This window comes from Cupressus sempervirens, chromosome 4, assembly GCF_028749045.1.
Source record: "Cupressus sempervirens isolate cs-2001-9-10 chromosome 4, ASM2874904v1, whole genome shotgun sequence".
Lineage (NCBI taxonomy): Eukaryota > Viridiplantae > Streptophyta > Pinopsida > Cupressales > Cupressaceae > Cupressus > Cupressus sempervirens.
The window spans coordinates 60,109,174-60,126,888 of NC_143121.1; positions in this window are offsets into that span (position 1 = coordinate 60,109,174).

Below are 17,715 nucleotides of genomic sequence, written 5' to 3' on the forward strand. Positions count from 1 at the left end.
GTCGCTTGTTTTTTCTACTGGGTTTGAACTTTGACATAGAATCCAATAAAACTAACAAAGATCATATAGTAAAATTCTATGTAAACTGAGATTCCGTATTATAACGCATTTCAGGTGGTAGCATTGTTTTCCTCTATGAAAATGTGTGTTTTTGAAAGATGTAACAATTTCTTGGATGACTAATGACCAGCCCCTTTGTGCAGCTGACACACACAGTCAAGACCTGTATTATATCCCCAAACCTAACCATACAAACAATTTTGTCGTGTTTTCAGTGATTTTACTCCAAAAGTATTTCTTTTATTTTTGTTTATTTTCCCCAGTTTTTGCTTCTGGGCATACTGATTAGTCAGGGGTAAGGACAACTTGGTGAGTGTTTTGCGAGACTCCTCAGCATGGAATAAAATGCCAAAGGTCACTCTATCTTCTCTTGAATGAAATCTTCAATGTGCTAAACTATGTGTTCAAAAAGCCAGCTCCAAGATTCCGAATGTGGGTGCTGATTGGTCAGGGGTAAGGACAGGACAACTTGGTGAGTGTTTTGCGAGACTCCTCAGCATGGAATAAAATACCAAAGGTCACTCTTTATCTTCTCTTGAATGAAATCTTCAATGTGCTAAACTATGTGTTCAAAAAGCCAGCTCCAAGATTGCGAATGTGGGTGCTGATTAGTCAGGGGTAAGGACAGCTTGGTGAGTGTTTTGTGAGACTCCTCAGCATGGAATAAAATACCTAAGGTCACTCTCATCTTCTCTTGAATGAAGTCTTCAATGTGCTAAACTATGTGTTCAAAATGTCAGCTCCAAGGTTCCAAATGTGGGTAATTTGCTTTATGGGATAGACACAATTTGGCTTGATGTAATGCTGGTACCCAAGGGGATTTATTGAAATTGTTCTAGGACATTAAATCCAATTTCAAGTTTTGCCAATTTCCTTACAGTACTTTTTAATTTGAATTCGAATGATATTGCTTTATCTGCACTTAAAAAACCTTTGAAACCATAATGCAAAAGAAGATGGTTTTGGGAAGATAATTCTAACCCTAAATTAATCCTGTGGAATAATCCTATGACTTCAAGAGACCAATATCGCAGAGGTGAAATCACACTTATATTTGTTTTGCTAATTTCAACTACTCCACAAATATGGGAGTACGTAATATATTTTCACATCACTCACATTCTCCAACATTTGAACAATGAACAAGGTATGAATTTACCAATCTCACCATAAGCAATACTATCAATCCTTTTGTTTTGCTAATTTCAACTACACAATGGGAGTACGTTAATATATTTTCACATCACTCACATTCTCCAACATTTGAACAATGAACAAGGTATGAATTTACCAATCTCACCATAAGCAATACTATCAATCTTTTATTCGTTTGCTACTAACTTTGTAATTTGTTTTATTCTAGTGAGAAAGAAGAAGCCATGCTAACTTGCAAAAGAATAAATATCCACCAAACTTAAATGAACTTTGCTTATTTCTTATCGAACAATTTCTCCGCAATCTCCTCTAGCAAATGAAATGAGAAGGCTTTCAATAGGCACCCAAAAAGTAACCAATGGTCCAGATTGAACCAAGATCGACGACCTAGATTACAAGATAGAACTCTAACTAGGGTTTATTACACCTGAGGGGTAGGGTATGTACGCCTCGTTTGTAGCGCCAAGCGTCTCTTGAAAAAGAGTACGAAGTAGTCTCATATCATTGTCACCATATGTAAACTCAAAAACTATGGCATAGTGTCGTGGACTATAAAACCCACTTACTTACTTACATAATCAACAACTATTGAATGATTGGTTGCTTTATTGCTGACACATGGCACAGAGATGATGAGCCATTTGGAATTATAGGTAACACTGACACCTAGCAAGCTCATTGATAAAACCAGAATATAAGATGCAATTTTTTAATTTATTTTTGGCTCTTTATCCATGAATGTATTGAATCTGATCATGAGCGAATTAAGCTCATCCATTTCTATGTTAGGAACGGTATCCAATTGCAATCCTATCATGTTGAAGGTTTCATTGTATTGGCTGAAAGTGCTTTCTCACTTGTTCTCTTGCTTGTGAAAATTGTTAATGTAGATCATATCTAACTGGCCATCCTGGATAGCCTTCATTTCCTTGAGAAACACTTTCTTAACATTCTCCTTCAATTGTTCTTTACTAATTGCAGCTCCATTATTTCTTGGTGCATGGTACATGTATGAAACATGTAATTAGTGACATCCAAAGGCTGCAAAAACTTTTTAAGGAAGAAGAATATACTCCTAGTCTGATTTTTATTGATCAATTTAAGCATTTTAACCTTTGAAAGCAGAAAGAAATGAGTTAAGATTGGTAATTCCATGAAATTTGTAGATAAAATTTCTAAAATCTGATTTCAAAAAACTCAAGAATTACCCTCTTTCTATGAAATCTTAACGTAGGAAAAATCAGAGGAAAATCTGTTATTTAAAACTGATTATTATCTCTGTAAGCTTCAAGGAGGATTAAAAAGCAATTGATGAATTTAATCTTGAAAAGCTCTTTGTTCTGTAAGAAAATGATAAATTTAATCTTGAAAAGCTCTATGAGAAGTAAGCAATTAATCTTGAAAAGTTCTTTGTTTCTCCCTTCCTTTGCTGGAATTTTGAGCTGAGAACTCCTTCGTCCTGCTAATCTGCAAGGTGACTTGTGTTGAAATGAATTTCAACTTTTTCTCCTTTTCTATAAAAAAGAAAAGAAAATAAAAAGAATTAGAAATGAACTCTTTCCCAATAAGCAACTCATCTGTGCTTTTATCTAGTCAGGAATTGACATCTGTGCTTTTATCTAGTCAGGAATTGACCTTGTGATTGATGTGTTTGTGAAAGCAAGAGGTTGATGTGCCATGAGCAATAAAACCTAAAAATTTGCCCCAATTTATCTAGGGTAAAATTTGGCTTTTCTTTCGTTCATTTATTTCTTCACCTCTTGGAAAGTTCAAACCCATGTGCCATTTACCTTCCATCTTTCTTGTATTAACTTCTTTGATTTCTTGCATTGATTTTTAGCACATGGATTTTGAGTACTAGTTGAGGAAATTGTTCTTTCTTAACATGTTGATTTGACCAGTTGACCAATTAGCTAGTTCATTTCTCCAGTGTCTGGTATTGGTGTTTATTTAAAAAAGCAGTTTATAGGGACAAAAGCAAAAGCAAAAGCAACTTTCTAAAAATAGACGTTCTCAAATCAACCCAGAAATGCTAAAAAACAACATTTTTTGAAAATAGAAAAAGAAAAAAGTCAATTTGAAAAGCAAATTTCTAAAAATAGAAAGTTGATTCTGGAAAATTGCACTCTTTCTACCTTGACTTGTTTGGATGCATTTGTAACATTAGAAACTAGAATATTCATCCAACCAAGTTAGCACTAAGTTGAAGACAAATGCATGACCACAACATTGTAACAAATATACATTAATTTCTTATTTAATATTAAATTGAAATTACAAAACAACTATTTTAGAATTTTAAAAATATTAACAAAGTAATAATATATAGCAATCCGGTCGGCTAGATAGCCATTTCACTGACCTATTTTCCCTTCCTAGATGAGATCTCTGAATTTGACCAAAAAAACCCAAAAGCTCTACAACTTTGTGCAAGCTAGAGACCAGAGACCAAAGAAAAGACACCTACCTAACTATTAAATTGCTACCCAAAAACTGGGGGTCCCCATTGGCAGTGGGGTGTGTGTGTTAACAAACAACACGAGTGTCCCTTTTCAGTTAGACAATTAGGGACACTCTCAGGCTCTCAGTATTCCTTGAGCTCTTAAATAGCGATCTTGTCATTGTTTTTTTGTAGCTTGCAGCTACAATTGCCTGCAAGTGATTAATTATTACTGGGTCTGCCTTGTGGAGGAAATGTTTGGTTCTAACTTATAATAGTACTTGTCTTGTATGTTCGTGGAGAAGCTTGCAGATTTAGGAATCACAATGGATGTTGATGGATGGACAGAGGACAAAAAATAACAGACACATAACAACACGATGTGCTGCCGCACAATAAACTATATTATATTTCATTCCCCCATAATCTCAAATGAGTACATAGTGCTTTTTATAAGAAAGTATACAATATTCTAGAGAAATCTACCATTAACCGAGAAGACAAAACAACTACAAACTTCTGGAAAAGTATTACAGCCGACTCAAACTTTTGGAACAAACCCTAAACCTAAACCTAATAATCTAGAAGTATAGATTAGAAAATGAGAGATCTAGATCTCTCGATGAGAAGACAACAATAAATAAAATAGTTGGAGTAGGTAAAGGCAGGGGAGATTAAAAGGATAGCTAGAAGCCTATGTCACCAACACTCCCCCTTAATCTTCACTACCATATATGCTTGTAATACCAATACTTTCTCGAAGATGTTCAAAGACATTCTTTGCAAGAGGCTTTGTGAAAATGTCTGCCAGTTGTTCTTTGGACCTGCAAAACTTAGGACATATGTCACCATTGTTCACTAATTCACGAATATAATGATATCTTATATCTATATGTTTACTACGTTGATGAAAGACATGATTTTTTGATAAAACAATTGCATAATTATTATCACAATATAATCTTGTAGGTTCTTGTGGATGCTTCAAATATGAAAGTACTCTTCTCATCCACATTGCTTGATAGGCTGCTAATGTTGCTACAACATATTCTACTTCAGCTGACGATAATGTCACAATTGGTTGCTTCTTTGATGCCCGAGAAATAGCTCCTAATCCTAGGTGAAACATATGTCCTGAAGTGCTTCTTTTATCATCAAAGCTACTTGCCCAGTCACTATCTGTATAGCCAATCAAGTTGTAATGATCTGAATGCGCATATAAGATCCCAAAGTTCTTTGTTCCAGCTATATACCTCAAAATCCTCTTTCCAGCTTTCCAATGAGTTTCTTTTGGTTTGTCCATGAATCTAGAAATGAGACTAACTCCATGCATTATATCTGGTCATGTAGCTGTCAAATATAAAAGGCTACCAACTAATCTTTTGAATAAAGCCGTGTCTACATTAGGACTTTCATCATTCTTACTAAGTTTTATACCCAATGCAACTGGTGTAGGGGTTGAATTCACATTTGTCATTTTAAATCTTTTCAACAAATCAGTAGCATACCTACTTTGACAAATGAAAATGCCTTTGATCATTTTGATTTACTTGAATCCCAAAAAAAAATCTCATGAGTCCCAAATTAGTCATATCAAATTCATTTTTCATGGCTGCCTTGAAATTGTTAATTGACATATTACCAGTGAATATCAAATCATCTACATATAAGAAAACTAGCAATATTTCTCCTTTATTGTTCACTTTGACATACAAAGTTGGTTCATAGCCACACTTACTAAAGCCATTATTCACAAAATAAGAGTCTATTTTGCTGTACCAAGCTCTAGGAGCTTGCGTCAAGCCATATAGTGCCTTCTTCAGCTTGTATACCTTATGTTCTTCTCCGAAAATTTCATATCCCGGTGGTTGTTTTATATAAACTTCTTCTAAAATGCCATTCAATAATGCTGATTTCACATCCATTTGATAAACCTTCCAATTATTTTGGGCTGTAATGGATAAAATCATTCTAATAGTGTCTAATCTTGCCACAGGTGCAAATGTCTCATTGTAGTCTATACTCAGTTGTTGTGTGAAGCCTTTGGCTACTAGTCTTGCTTTGTGTTTCTCTACTTTTCCATTAGCATTATATTTTGTTTTGTATACCCACTTAACTCCAATCACATCCTTGCCTTTAGGAAGATCTACTAAGTCCCAAGTATCATTCTTTTCTATTGACTGAATTTCTTCATCCATGGCTGAAATCCATTTGTCATCTTTAATAGCTTCTTCAAAATAAATTGGATCAGCATGTGCTAAGAGTGCAAAATTAATGTATAAATTATCATTTTTAGCCTCTTGTAATTCATCATCTATGTCTCTAAGGCTTCGTGTCTTCCTTGAAGTATTTATAGACTTTGATCTTAATGATGCAAGTGTTGGATTAGATGATTCACTATTGTTAGTGCTTGCTGGAGTAATAATGTTTTGAGTGGTAGGTGCCCTTGTAGGTGTTTTAGGAACATTTGTTTGTGTTGTAGAATGCACATCTTGTGTTTCATTTTCTTCATTTTCTTGTGGAACACTAACTACAACTGTAGTTGACTTACCCAAGCTACCATCCCATGTTTCTTTTTCTACAAACTCAACATCACAACTTATTATTAACTTCTTTGTGATAGGATTGTATAGCCTATATGCTTTGGATTGTTCACTATATCTCACAAATATGCACTTCTCTCCTCTATCATCCAATTTTTGTCTCACTTCTTGAGGTACCAATGAGTATGCCACACAACCAAATATTCTCAAATGTGCTATATTGTGCTTCCTTTTGCTCCAAGCTTCTTCTAGTGTTTTATTTATTACTGCTTTCATTGGACATCTATTTAGTATGTATGCTAAACATGCAACTGCTTCAACCCAATACTCATTTGGCAAGTGTTTCTCCTTTAACATACTCCTTGTCATCTCCATAGTTGTTCTATTTTTTCTTTTTGCTACTCCATTTTTTTGTGGAGTGTACCTTGCTGTAAATTATTTTCATATGCCATTTTCTTTGCAAAAATTCAAAAAATTATTTGATATGTATTCTCCACCTTGATCGGTTCTTAATGTTTTAATAGAGTATCCACTTTCTTTCTTAACTTTTTCCTTGAATTCTTTAAAGACAACAAATACATCTAATTTATACTTCACAAAATAAACCCAAACTTTTCTGCTGAAATCATCAATAAACGTCAAGAAATAAAGCTTTCCACTTAAGGATGGTGTTTGCATTGGCCCACAAAGATCTGAATGGACTATCTCAAGTGGATGTTTTGCTCTTTAAGACTTTCCAATTGAAATTTTTTCTCTATGTTGCTTTGCCAAAATACAACTCTCACATGTTGTCTTAAGTGGCTCTATTGATGACAACCCATAGACCATTCGTTTCTTATATAAGAGTTGTAACCCTTTAAAGTTTAAATGACCAAACGTTAAATGCCATAGCCAAGATTCATTTTTGTGTAAAGCTTTCAATGTAGATTTAGCTACTTTTTGCAATTCATTTGGCTCTAAGAATAATTCACTTTGGATTTTAAGTGAGAAAATTCTATTTTGAGTCATTTCAACTTTTGCAATCAACCTATTGCTTGGTCTTTTATCTAGAATCACACATTCACCATTTTCAAAATGTATTCTATATCCCTTTTGTACTAGTTGCCCAATGCTTATGAGATTGTGTTGCAATCCAGGAACATAATATACATAAGGAATTTCCTTTTCTTCACCTTTCTTAGTTCTTATGCTGATTGACCCTTTTCCCATGACTGAAATTTGATGATCATTCCCCAACTTAACCTTTGATTTTACTGATTCATCTATTGTTGACAATATCTCCTTTGACCCACTCATATGGTTACTACAACCACTATCTAAGAACCATACTTTTTTAGAACTCTCTTGTGCAACATTGCATGTTATCAAGATGGTGTTTTGCTCACTAGTGTTGGGCTGACTTTCATTTGTAAAATGTGTTTTTTGCCTATTCATGTCATATTGTCTTTTTCTACACTCAGATGCAAAATGCCCAAATTTATTATAATAATGATAGTGGATGTTAGATTTGTCATACCTTTCTCCTTGATGATGGTTGCTCACCATTCCTCTTGTTGATGTGAAATTGGTTTGTGAGCCTGATGCTGGCCTTCTACTCTCAAATTGTGGATTTTCTCTTCCTCCTCTTTGTGTAAAACGTCCTTTGCCTCTGTTGTAATCTGATCTTCCTCTTGTTCTTCCAAATGAAAGTTGAGTCTTGAAAGCATTCTTCAATGATGAAGTTCTTGAATGATTCAACCTTTGTTCATGTGATAAGAGAAAACCCATTAACTCATCTATTGATAGCAAGGAGAGATGTAATGACTCTGCTCAAATTTGATTGAAAACTTTTGATTTTTGGCCTTGAAAATTTTGTCAAACACTTCACATACAAGGGTTATATGACTGATATAACATTTCAATTTGCTTCAATAGCTTTTAACAACACTTGTGATTGCATGAATTACTTGAAGTTCACTACTAAATGATTATATCAAACACCTAGGATGTTTATGCAAGTCCTTTATATCCTTTCTATGCATAATAATGAATTCTAACATCAAATTAACCACCTATAGCCAAGTGACTTTTCGTCATACAATTGGCATGCAAAATCTAATGCTAATTACTATGATATTTGAGTGCACAACAATGTCTTTCAAATACAATACTGATTCCAAAAAATATAGTAATGCTGATACAAACATGTACCTACAACAGCAACTTAATGCAATCTTATGCAACAATGAATAACTAATTTTACAATGCTTGGAAGACTAAACTTACATGCCTACAAATACCTCAAATGCAACTACAATGATTATAACAAACTTGCTGTGTGTAACAACCAGAAATGCAAACCCAGAATTAATAAGAAACCTGCTATATTGTTGGTAGCCACCAAGAACAAGTCCATCTTCTTATCTTCAACTATGATTTTGATTTAATCCGCTAGGACTAGAGAATAACACCTAGAACTCCAATGCAGGTCAGAAAAGAGACTTTACATGGGAAAGAGTGAAACTCAAGCATCTTACTATAGCGATTTTACTATTTACGAGTTACTGTAGCGCAACACTATTCACACGAGTACTGTAGTAGTGGATGAAAAAAAACTTGCAATCTGCTCTTAAAACTTTGAATAATTTGTTAATAATCTCTCCCAACAAGAATTCCAATCTGCCGCAACAATCAACCCTCCAGAACTGAAGTAAAAACTTCCTTAAGATATGCAATTAAACTCTTCAAAATAAATCCGATATCAGATTTGTAATGAATCTTCTTGTGGAGCCCTCCAATTGAACAATGATGCAATCCCTCACCAAAAAGAACTCCAAAATATCAAACCTCAGTCTGAAACTCAATGAAGCTCAATATGAAATGGCCGAATACCACTTGCAATGTGCAACCCTTCAGAAGGTCTTTCACTTCCTCAGTTATGCAATCTCTTTAGAGGTATCGTTCTCAAGGATTTTTTTGAATATTTGCAAACCTAGATGCTGTCACAAATGCTCATAGAGACAAGGTAGTAGAATCATCAAATCAAGTGTATGCAAATGAGAGGCCAAGTCCTCTATTTATTCACTTTTCTAAGAAGTTACTAAGAATTTATAGAAGCATCCATTATAAAATCCCATTATAATGCACTTTTATAATTAAATAACTTTATAAAATAAAAAGTGCAATCTCAACTTAAAATTATAACATGTAGGCTGCGTATAAAAAGTGATGATAAAATAATATCTCCAAGAGCATAATAAGCCATCCAGTCCTCAAATAAATGCCAGAATGACTCTCTCATCACAACCACCAGTCTATGAGAGTCCATGATAGACTGATCTAGCATGCAAAATGATGTCAACCAAAATGGGGACATTACAGTCCGCCATTTCTGAAATTGCTTGTCCCCAAGCAATGATCAAACAACAAACCAATCAATCCACCTAGATCCCAAATGTAGTCATGAACCATACTACTATCAGTCAACGTAGGCTCCAACGACAACCTCTGAAATATAACCAAAAGGAATCCATCAATGGATCGTGAACCACTATGCAACTGAACTCCAAATCCACTACCGCTGTAGTCAGGAACCCACGAGGCACAAACTCTCGAAATATCAAACCCCAAGTAGAGTAGATCACCCAAACTATCAACATAATAAACACCATCCACACAACCCACTGTGTTATGCGGAATGCACACTCCAACTCTACTACAATGGTGACCACTCCCACATGAAACTGTACCAAATACAGAGAATCCACACACTATACATCTACTACAGTTAACACAACTCTGCAGATCACCGGCCATTGTCTCATAACCATAACACCCATGCACTGTTGATTGTGAATAGTCATTACGTGGTATATAGCAAAAATGAGAGCCTAGACCAAACGTGTCTGCCATCAACTCCTCAACACATAGATCAAAAGCACACCAATGAACATATCCTACAGTATAATTCCGGTAAAAAGAACCAATCCCAGTCAAAGACTCATCCTGTAGACGTGATACGACCAACTGTGACTGATCATCAGCTAAGTTAGAGGATGATATAGCCAAGGGCGTAGAATCAACAACAACACCACTAATATCTGTGCCCTCCAAGCCAAACATACCACAATGCTCAGCTACAACGCCCAACTTAGTTGAACTTGCCTCCAGTGGAAACCAGCCAAATATGCCAATACTAGTGTCGTGGACAGATATATCCTCATCTCCACTATCTCTATCAACCTCGACCATGGACAACCTTAGATCACTAGACACCACGGTCTGTGACTGTATAGAATCTGGTAAAGACTAAAGTTGTTCTAACTCCATGGTCACCATAGCTAAATGAAACTGTGATTCCTCAAAAGCCAACTGTGTACTCTCAAGAAACTCAGAAGTCACCTCGAGCTATTGAGTAAGCTCACTCACCTCATCTTCCTTGACCAATAATGCGTCATATGCTGTACTGCCCCACTCCATAAGATAATCTCTATCGGCTACCAACTGCATATAATTCTATCTCAGAATCTAGATAGCCTCCCATAAAGAGTGGATCTTTGTCAAGGAAAGATAACTACCTCCCTACTCATCACTAGTAGGAGAACCCCATCCATAAAATGCTAACAACTAATGAGTAGCATCAAAATGCTCTAAAGCGATAGAAATGTCTCGCTCGCCAACTCTCAGCTAACTAGACACATGATTGTGTTGACTGGTCGAACTCCTATACTCTACCCCTAGTACACTGTCCAAAGGAGTAACCTCAGAATAACTATCATCTATAATATTTCCATCCAAATTTTGCAAACCAAATGCTAAACTTGTACCATCAAATGGAGCGACTGAAGCATCAACATCAAAAACCTTCGTATCAAAAGAAACTGCTGAGGAGAGTAAGTCCTCAAAACTGCCCACAACATCCCCCTGGGTGTCATCTGTAATAATCAGATCCTGGGACTCTTCTGTAAACTCTGTCATATCTAAGAGATCATCAACCCATTCCAACAAGAATGGTCAATTGGATACATGAACAATGCCCAACACAGGTGTGTAAAAACTAATTCCAGCATCAAACAAGCTACTGGCACAGATGAGAACTACACCTGGGAAACTACCAAAGAATGATATCTCCGGTCAAAACAATCCCAAGTACTAAGATAAGGATCCCAACATCTAATCCATGAATGGAAACCAACTGGCAATTCAAGTAAACTTCTCACTTGAGTAATGTGAACAATACCAACTAAGTTCACGCACCTGTCTAAAATCTCTGAATCTGGAGTGTGAATGCTAGACATACTCATATCATCATCAACATGTGACCCAATTGTAAAAGAAAATTGAGTCCCTGCTATATGCGCTAACTCCCGAACTGAACTCACCTCAAGACAAAGCTCGTCCACATGTCTCTTAGAATCCTAGAGAGCTAACTGAGTACACACCAAGGAATTCTGAGTATCCTCTAGCTCATGAGAAAGCCGGTCCACGTCTTCCTCCTTCTTCTTCAATGCATCTAAATAGATCCCTACAAGATTAAGGAGATGATTGTGATCTGAAAGTAGGTGTATGTAACTTACCTTCATTGCCTCCATGCCTTCCTTGATTTGTTATAAGTTGTCACAAGAGCCTATTGTGACTCCTTTCTGTCTCTCCTACAGTTGAATCATCCAAATTTGATTCTCGATCAATCCACGCATTCTTTCATGATGAGATAAAGCCGCGACAATATCCTTTTTCTTTGTCTTCGGCTGGCTTGCCAAAACACATGAAGAACTACTAGCCTCTATCTCATGCGAAGAAGCATCCAATTGTTCCTGATACTCATTTTCTGCAAAGTCCTGAATGCTCACTTTTTGATCAATCGTACTATCCTCAAACATGACAATATCCTCAACTGCTGTAACTTCATCCAACCCAACTATACTGGAATCACTATTTGTGTCAATCACGCAATCTGGTGTGCCTGTGATATCACCTTCTGATGTAATTGGCTCAACCTGCACAACATTTGTAACCCCTTCTACCTATGACGATGATGCAGATAAACCATTACTTGAAGATGTGCTAATGTCTCCCTGTTTTGATTCCACATGTCTGTTAAACTCCTCATACAAGTTTCTGTTTGTCATAGGGAAGGTACAATCCTTAGGCCTGTCAATTAGGCTCTTTAACCAGGTACATGCCATAGGTGACAAATTCCTCTCTTTTGTCCAAACATACCATAAGTCTTTTGCCAAAAGTTTAGAGATTTCATCCTCCCCCTCAAACAAGATTGTGAACATGATGGAGTGCATCGATGCCAATACCCTGCTGGGATGTAACTCGTCCATAATATTCCAAAATGTATTAAACATCCTACAAATGTCACCAATACAATCTATTGCCAACATAATATTTCCAAATCTATACCTTGCAAATACTTCAAGTAATCTTGCCCTCTTTGTGAAATAAGGGTCCCGGATGTTGTCCAACTTTTCAAAGCTTTTTACCATGGCATGAAGTACCTATCTCATAATCTGATCGTCATAAGAATCAAGGCCATCTATTATCCTCATGATTTCACTAATGCAAGAGAGAGCTATAAGTCTTATTACTTCATCATGATGTCTCAATAATCAGGGCTTAACCAACGAACCAAATGCTGGAGATAAGGCTGTTTGCATAGCATTGGGTCTTGACTGATCAAACTTGCCTAAACAAGTTTCCAACTCCTCCAAAGTTCTTAGAAGGTCCTCTGTTCGCTAAAATGGACAATCTAATTTTTTCTTTACATTGTGCATTCTTTCTTCCAAATCCTTGTCTCCTGTTAAAGCCATACTGATAATTGAATTCAATCTGAAATAACCCAATTAGGATGGCAAGAAACCGCTCTGATACCACTGTAATGACCCTGCTCAAATCTGATTGAAAACTTTTGATTTTTGGCCTTGAAAATTTTGTCAAACACTTCACATACAAGGGTCATATGACTGATATAACATTTCAGTTTGCTTCAATAGCTTTTAACAACACTTGTGATTGCATGAATTACTTGAAGTTCACTACTAAATGATTATATCAAACACCTAGGATGCTTATGCAAGTCCTTTATATCCTTTCTATGCATAATAATGAATTCTAACATCAAATTAACCACTTACAGCCAAGTGACTTTTCATCATACAATTGGCATGCAAAATCTAATGCTGATTACTATGATATTTGAGTGCACAACAATGTCTTTCAAATACAATACTGATTCCAAAAAATATAGTAATGTTGATACAAACATGTACCTACAATAGCAACTTAATGCAATCTTATGCAACAATGAATAACTAATTTTACAATGCTTGGAAGACTAAACTTACATGCCTATGAATACCTTAGATGCAACTACAATGATTATAACAAACTTGCTGTGTGTAACAACCAGAAATGCAAACCCAGAATTAATAAGAAACCTGCTATATTGTTGGCAACCACCAAGAACAAGTCCATCTTCTTATCTCCAACTGTGATTCTGATTTAATCCGCTAGGACTGGAGAATAACACCCAGAACTCCAATACAGGTCAAAAAAGAGACTTTACATAGGAAAGAGTGAAACTCAAGCATCTTATTGTGGTGATTTTACTATTCATGAGTTACCGTAGTGCGATACTATTCACGCGCGAGTATTGTAGCAGTGGATGGAAAAAAACTTGCAATCTGCTCTTAAAACTTTGAATAATTTGTTAATAATCTCTCCCAACAAGAATTCCAATTTGCCCCAACAATCAACCCTCTAGAACTGAAGTAAAAAATTCCTTAAGATATGCAATTAAACTCCTCAAAATAAATCTGATATCAGATTTGCAATGAATCTTCTTGTGGAGCCCTCCAATTGAATAATGATGCAATCCCTCACAAAAAAGAACTCCAAAATATCAAACCTCAGTCTGAAACTCAATGAAGCTCAACATGAAATGGCCAAATACCACTTCCAATGTGCAACCCTTCAGAAGGTCTTTCACTTCTTCAGTTATGCAATCTCTTGAGAGGTATCATTCTCAAGGATTTTGCTGAATATTTGTAGACTTAGATGGTGTCACAAATGCTCATAGAGACAAGGTAGTAGAATCATCAAATCAATTGTATGCAAATGAGAGGCCAAGCCCTCTATTTATTCAATTTTCTAAGAAGTTACTAAGAACTTTTAGAAGCATCCATTATAAAATCTCATTATAATGCACTTTTATAATTAAATAACTTTATAAAATAAAAAGTGCAATCTCAACTTAAAATTATAACATGTAGGCCATGTATAAAAAGTGATGATAAAATAATATCTCCAAGAGCATAATAAGCCATCCAATCCTCAAATAAACTCCAGAATGACTCTCTCATCACAACCACTAGTCTACGAGAGTCCGTGATAGACTGATCTAGAACGCAAAATGATGTCGACCAAAATAGGGACATTACAAGAGATCCGTAGATTCTTCAATGGCTGCAACTCTTGAATCAAACTTATTTGGTAGACTTCTAAGTATTTTCTCTACAACTTGTTGATTCCCAAGGGTTTCTCCATATGATCTAATATGATTTACTATCTCCATTGTTTGAGTGAAGAATGAGTCTATTGAATTTGAATCTTTCATTTGTAAATTTTCAAAATCTCTTCTAAGATTTTGTAACTTTAAAGTTTTTACCTTTCCTGTGCCTTGGTATGTTGATTGCAAGTTGTCCCATGCTTGCTTTGATCTTGCGGCAACAACTACTTTTGGAAATATTGCTTCCTCCACTACCTGCTAAATAAAGAACCATGCCTTAGCATCCTTTTTCCTATTTTCCTTTAATAAATCTTTTTCAGCTTGTGAAAGAGCTTGATATGCCTGCTAGTTTGTTGGTTCAGGGAACCCACTTTCAACTAAATCCCAAACATCTTGAGAACGAAAAAAGTGTTTTCATTTTGATGCTCCAATAATCATAATTTTTGCCATTAAAAGTTGGAATTTGTGCCTGTGAAATACTTCCGCTAGTTCCTGCCATGATTTAACAATAAAACTTTCTAACTTGTAACAACTACAAACCCTTTCTCTTCCTTACTCACATAGCAACTATGATCTCTTCCTTAGATCTTTTTGCTTTCATTTGCCCTTCACCCACAATGACATCTGCCCATACAAACAATGCCCAAATTTTCTACAGCTCTGATACCAATCTGATGGATGGGCAGAGGACAAAAATTAACAAAGACACAAAACAACACGATGTGCTGCCACACAATAAACTATATTATATTTCATTCCCCCATAATCTCAAATAAGTACATAGTGCTTTTTATAAGAAATCATACAATATTCTAGAGAAATTACCATTAGCTGAGAAGACAAAACATCTACAAACTTCTAGAAAAATATTATAGCCGACTCAAACTTTTAGAACAAACCCTAAACCTAAACCTAATAATCTAGAAGTATAGATTACAAAATGAGAGATCTAGAACTCTCGATGAGAAGACAACAATAAATAAAATAGTTAGAGTAAGTAAAGACAGGGGAGATTAAGAGGATAGCTGGAAGCCTATGTCATCAACAGATGCAACTTCTTTGTGCGTTGTGCCATGTAGATTTTATTCAGGTTTGTAGTGTGCATTTAAGGATGATGCAGTCAATCAGGGGTAGACCGATTAGTCAGGGTCAAGATAGTTCACAGGCTTTCCTGTTATCTAAAATATATGAAACTGCCTTCTTAGTTCCTTTTATATCTTTAGGAAAAATCAAGTAGGAAGTGATATTAGTCGTTGACTGAAATTCACATAATCTTTCCCGGTGATATCAATTATTTGGCGAATTGTTTAAGGATTGGATTGATCACCTGGGAACCAAATTATAATGCGAATGCATCCTTCTTGTGTTCTGCCAACAAAACGAAACATTTCTTTTTCGCAGTGCCGTTTTTGAAGGTTCTCAGCTGTCGATAACAAATTGAATGGGCTGTGTTTGTTCTTACAATAACAGTCTTTTATTCTGCAATGGTACTTCATTATGGTTTGAAGTCATGGGATTAAAATATTTACTGCAAATATCTACAGTTCCTTTATCTTCAAGCCATAAGCAAAATAGACTTGAAACAGAATTCCTTCCACAATTTTCATCTGTATAACGAACTGCAAAGAATATTCTTACCTAAAAATGTTCATACAGTGACGTGATACAACACTACTTGGTCTATACATGCAATGAGCACATTCCAAGATTTCCAGTTGAATGAAGAAATCTATGCGGATTCTCTTTGATTGCCGCATTCTATTTCATGCAAATTATTCATTTTTGATAGGTGTGTAGTAGCAACAAGTCTATTGTGGTGGGATTACATACCAAAGAGAGAAGATTTTTTTCTGAATATCTTGTAAAAAGAGAAATAATTGTAAGATGTGAGAAAATTTAAAATTTAAAATTGATTTGAAAAACAATTGTACCAAGAAAACAACACATTAGAAATTTAGAGCCCAAGTATCTGGATGAAACTGTTTGCAGTTCTTAGCACAGCTTTGTGAAATTTTCATTTCTCTCTTTGCTGCAAGAAATTGACAAACTGACACTTTTTTCTTAGTTTCAGAAAATGAAGAATTGATACTGGATGAACTGTTGTTAAATGAAGCCACAAGTACTACTAGCTCAAATATATTAAAAGTTAAATATAGAAATGTTAGAAGTTGTAATCTTTCCTTGGTGTGTTTATAAATCAAGGTTAGAACTCCTTTCTTTATTGTTGTAATATATTAGGATATAAGCCAAGGTATCCTAATATATTTCTTTTTGTCCTTTTTCTACTACATCTTATTTTGTCATCTAGCGGAATATGCGAGGACAAATATATATTGTAATTTCTAATTTTAGATTATTCCTCCTTAAGAGGAATCTCACACTTGGCCTCACACACTTATGAATGGTGGCATTCATAGACATGGGAGTTATATTCTAACTCCTCTCTCTCATCTCTATTTAAGAGATGAACCTCTTCTCTCATTTAACAATGAGGTTTCTTCCTCTTCTCAATTATTGTATGAGCAATTGCTCTCTTGCTCTCTCTCTCTTTCTTCTTAGGCTTTTCATGCCTCATTCATAATGTCACAAGGGGTTTTCTTTGCTTTCCCCTTTCCAAATATCTTGGCTCATGGTGTTGGATCTTGAAGCTTTTCCTCTCCTATTTTATGGTAATATCTTTTCGTGCATTAACTCACTTAGATTCTTTCCTGTTTTTGCTTATTTTCATATTTTCTTTTTCCATTTCTAACATGGTATCAGAGCAGTTTAATCTTTGTTTTGAGTGTTTGCATGAAGGTACGATTCGAAGGAGACTCTTGAGAGATATTTCACTAATTTCTTCTTTAATCTTCTTAAGATGGAAGAAATTGAATTTTTTTTTTTTTTTGAGTTTGGCTGGTTTACCGCCAAACCCGATTAACTTCTGTTTGCTCTAATTTGTGCATGTTACTTCTTATTTTTTATTACTTTTCATCTAACCCCCTTTGGAAGGCTTGCCGCCAAAGGGTTTTCCTTATCAGCAACTC